Source organism: Miscanthus floridulus, chromosome 3, assembly GCF_019320115.1.
Source record: "Miscanthus floridulus cultivar M001 chromosome 3, ASM1932011v1, whole genome shotgun sequence".
In the NCBI taxonomy this organism is placed as follows: Eukaryota; Viridiplantae; Streptophyta; class Magnoliopsida; order Poales; family Poaceae; genus Miscanthus; species Miscanthus floridulus.
Genome location: NC_089582.1, coordinates 109,825,202 through 109,830,336, shown reverse-complemented (window position 1 = coordinate 109,830,336; position 5,135 = coordinate 109,825,202). Strand labels below are relative to the sequence as shown.

Here is a 5,135-nt window from a genome sequence, read left to right as displayed (position 1 = left end):
TTAGTTGAGTCTTTTTTCTGCAAACTTCATGCGATCAAAACGAATCCTCTCTAACTGAACCTGCATAAGGAAAAGCATAATGTAAATTTGTATAGCTAGACATAAAACAAACAAGCAATATATGCAGAGACCAAACTGCAATTGTGCTGATCATCCTTCTTCTAACAGAAACACATAAAAGGTTTAAGCCAAAAAATGAACTCTACTGGTAGTGTGGACTAGGCAAACATTGCATAGCCATTAGGCGACTTCATTGAAATAATTTTCAAAACATCATATTGTAGTGCAGTTAATGTAGACAAAGCTGACATTGTAGAACATCGACCAAAAGAGTTGACCGGAGTCCATTCAAAAATGTTAGGTTCAATTGACCCTTAGATTGTTCTTTTTTCTGTGGCAGAGAATGCTAAAATATATGCAATCAACAAGAATATGAACGTGCTTCCTCCTGTGTAGGTACAGGATGGAAGCAGAAGGCGATAGAAGATGGTTTATGGAAACTGAGTCTTGATGTGAGTTCCTTATCCTGAGAGAAGTGAAAGCACTAGCTCATAGCTTTGGCTTAAAGTATCACTAGCAATTGCCTTTCGTATTGCATGCCTTATTACTAGCTAAAGGTAGGACATTGAGCTTTTATTTGGTGTTGAAAAAAAAGTTTTGAAGAGGGGGAAATAGAGGATTATAGGTTTGCTGTCAAATTATTAGTTAGAAAAAAACAGGGCCCATGTGGTGGACTGGTGTATGGTGTCAGACAAAAAGAGGACAAAGAGCAGTTTCGAAACAACCAATGCTGAATTGCTGATAGTGTCCACTTCAATACTATCAGAGAAGATTATAAGAACAAATTTGGAGGGATCTCTAATAAGTGGAGTTTCCTTTTATGAGCATTGAAACGAATGATTTAAGATAAGTTGATTTAGCTGCTAGAAAGTTCACTAGGCTTGTTCTCTACATAACGCTGCCTACAAGGTGCTATTAATTAAAATAAACCAAGATCCTTTTATGTTTGAAATTACATTCGTTCTCAAGGGAGGAATTGTCAGAAAAATATGTGGTTAGCTCCTTCTATGGGAACTAATCATGTACATTGAAAAGTGACAGGACAAAAAGAGAAGAGCTAGAAGTGATTCGAGGACTTGGGATAGATGTTTATGGTCCTTCTTTAAAGGGTATAGCTCAAGGTTGAACTTCTTTAAAAGATTAATGAAATATACAAAAATTAAGGGTGAAACTTTTGGTATAATCTATAATGTCGCACCAAAAACATGTAAGATAGAAGTTTCTTTACCTTAAATAGAACCTGAGCTTGAGGTGAAGCTCTTCTGCAGTTTATAGTAACTCATTGAGTTGGTTGTCCTGAGACGAAACTGGGCATGCATCCATGTCCACAGACAATGTACGAAGAAAGCTTGCTTTGGAGAGAATAAGCTCTATGAAATACAATGGAAGCCACCCGTTATAACTAATTATTTCTACAAGTTGAAGATTGGCACACATGCCATTAGTCCACTGTGCATTTAGGAACTTCCGATTGTCAACCATTTTCGGTTGTTGAAGCTAACCAATAAAAGTAAAATGAGAAATCAGTTGGTATTAACAAGATGACTTTCAAAACTGTAATGATGACTATCCGAAAGGCAACCTTCAACATTACCTCTATTTTAAGTTTTTCAAGGTTCGGAGAGGTCCTTAGTAAGGAAAACATTAATAAAATGTTGTTCATTTCAGCAAAGTCTGTAAATAATTCCATGCTCTTCAAGTTGGAAAAGGTGAAAGGAATTGCATCCACCTTCAAATCACATGGCTGGGAGGGGAAAAAAGTATGAGATGATAAAATCAAAGCAATAAAAACTGAACACAAGTATGGAAGATGGATGGGATTTTATAGCATTGTGTTGAACCAAGGGAGCATGCAGAAGCTAAGTCCATGAAAGCAGCATGCATGCGGAATGGTTAGGTATCATCAAACTTGTTTCGTTAGTCATTACTAAGGCAGGGTTTCAGATTATTTATTTACTCGAGCAAATCAAGTTTACACCTTTATTAAGTCAATAATGTAAAGTTGAACTTCTATCACAATATTCACTTACTTTAGCTCATGACATTCAATCCATGCATGATTTATGCCAAACAAACAAAAAAACAAAATAGGGTGATAATATACAGGAGCAATTAAACAATGTACCGTTACGTAGAAAATGAGCTCCCGAACTTGGAAAACGCCGGCGAGGAACTCTACGAAACCAGCAGGTGCACCATGAAGTTGGTATGCATATTGGAGGTTGGGCGCCTCCAATATCTTTGGAGTAAACGTATGTCTCAGAGTGTGGAGATTGAGCGCCTCAATTACGCGGTCCATATCATTGGTGTAGATCTCCTCAAGCACAAGGACACCAAGCATGGGTGAAGCACGAATCATGGCCTCGAATTGGCTCTCCCCGTTGTCTGCAAACTTGACATCCGTGAGCGATAGCTCCTTGAGCACGGGAAAGCCGGCGAATCAACCAGGCTGAGGGAGCGGTGGAATGCTGCACCGCTGCAGGCTGAGGGACAGCCGGACAGGAGACGGTCGCAGGAGAAGATGGAGGAGTGGACGGTGAAGTTTCTTCCATAGTCGTTGTAGATGGTGATGGACTCGACGCTGCGGCGGGAAAGCGCGATGAGCCACTCGTCGACGTGGGAAGCGTATGCGGCGTCGTCGTCGTCGTCGTCGACGTGGGTCTTGAACCGGGAGACGCTGGGACCTGCGTAGCGGAGGAGTACGCGGTCGACGACGGAGGGGGGCGTGCCGTCGGGGAAGGAGACGGCGAGCCCGGGGAGGGTCTCCCAGCGGCGGCGCCAGGCGCGGGAGAGCGCGGAGGTGCGCACGGTGTCGCGGAGGTCGAGGCGCGTCAGTATCTCAACTTGGGCTGGGCTGACACTGAAAAAATGAGTTGTTCCTTTATTAGTCTTGAAATTTTCTTCGTTTTCTATTTAACACTTACTTTAACTTTCATCCCTAATTTGACACTACCGTCCGTTCTGTTAGCTTCTCCCGTTGTAACCATGGGCCATGCTGTCAGATAATATCTTTTCAAATTACCCTCCTTCCTCTCTTGTTTCTCTTCTCTCCCAGGTCTCCCGTTCCTTCTCATTTTCTCTCCAGTGCGTCTCTGCTCCAACCCTAGACAAAACCGGGGCGGCATATTGGTTGGGCGACGAGGATAGCGGCGTCAGGGAGCGGGATAAGCGCGCTGGGGGATAGGGCGGTCGCGGCACGACTTGTCTTGTCGCGGCCGCCGGTGAGTCGCCGGTGGGCAAGAGCCACACGGCGGGCGGCGGGCGGGCGTTCGCAGCGCGACGCTCCCTGGGCGCGGTGCACGCGAGGCAGGTGAACGGCCGGTTAACAGGGCCGGGTTTGAGCACGTTTAACTTCGAAATTTTGAACTGCGCTTCAAATTCTACCTTTATAAAACTTGTAGCCCTAACATCCAGGTTTAAATCTTACAAATGGATTTTGCCCAAAATCTAAACGGATTTGAAAATATGGAGCCCCAAAGTTTGTGGGAACGCGTTCATTCAGACAGACAAATTTTTCAAGTTTGCCGATTTTCAGAGTTTTGGCCAACTTTGGCTCAAATTTTGAACGGCTTCCGGTTTGAATCAGGCCAAGGTGTAATGGACAAAGTTGTTCTTTGATCTTAGGGATCAAACTTCTATTACTGACTTTTCTTAAGTTCAGTTCAACTTTGAGGAGAAAACTGCTTGCCAACTTGCATGTGAATTTGAACTCCTGTGAACTTGCATGTGAATTTGAACTCCTATGAACTTGCATGTATATGTGAACCGTTATGTTTTTGAAGTTAATGTGGTGCCGGTCTGTGAACTTGCTATATCATGTGTCATTATCATGCTGTATAAATGTTAAAATAAATGTTGTATAAATGTGTTAAAATGATGCTGTATCATGTTGAAAAAAAAGAAAAAACTGCAAACTAGCCACCAGCAAAAAAAAAAAAAAAAAACGGCGAAGCAAATTTGAGAAGAAAAAAAACCTACGTCCGCCTCTGATGTATGCGCCCAGCTGCAAAAAAAAAAAAGACCAGCCAGCCAGCGATGCATGCATGCAACAGTGCCTCTGCATGCGCTGCATGCATGCGTCCAACGCCCGATGCATGCATGGCGCCAGTGTCAGCGTCTGAATGCGTCTAGGGACAAAAACGTCTTTTTAATAGCCAGATAATACCGTTAGCTAATGAATTTGACGGTAGTGTCAAATTATGAATGAAAGTTAAAGTGAGTATCAAATAGAGAACGAAGAAAATTTCAGGACCAACACAGACACGACTCATTTTTCCAGTGTCAAATAAGGAATTCTCTCATATATTAACGCATCAGCCATGTTGCTTGCTTGCTGGCCAGGCCGAGCGAAGACATGTTTAGTACACCAGCCCACTTGCCAATTAAGTAGCCCAATCAGGATGCAAGTTCCTAACATAACCTCCCTCCATAAAGCCGAAGACAATTGAGTAGCCCAATCAGGACGGTTTGTGCTTTTGGTTAACTGGACAATAGCTTGGCCTGTTCGTGTAGATGCAAAATCTCTTTCGTTTCTAGCAGGCCTAGCTCACTAGAAGCGATGACATTTATGATTGGCAACGACTGAATTTACTGTAACTTCAGCATAGCCAAACAACGTCCCTGCTGCACCTGGCTCAACGTAAAACAAACATGCACTAGACCAGGCTCGGGCTGGCCTGGCCTTGAAATTCAGCCAGGCCCGAATCATTCAAGGTACCGTACATCTCTAAACATCCAGCGAATTGAGGAACAAATCATTTGCTACAAGCCCACAACAAACCACCGTTTGTGGCAGATGCCAGTCCAGGGACCCTCAAGGGTACAGCTCCCAGTGTCATTCAAAATGCCTCACAAGATCGAAGCTTCTCGTTGCATTCTAAAAAAAAAAAACCTCGACCTACCAGGGTAAGCCACCCCGGACATTGCTGTAAGAGAGAAGACCTTCTCACACATGCCCCACCCTGACACAGGGGCACCGTTGCCCTGTGAGAGCCGGGCCAGGCCTTTTTGACCTATGCTTTGGCCGTGAGACAGACGAGGGGATTTTTTTAACCCCAGCCTGAAATTCACTCCAC

At 43.7% G+C, this 5,135-nt stretch overlaps 1 pseudogene; it reads right to left on the bottom strand.

Moving 5' to 3' along the window:
* Positions 1–2,419, bottom strand: LOC136544210 (uncharacterized; annotated as a pseudogene).
* Positions 2,420–5,135: the final 2,716 nt, after the last annotated feature.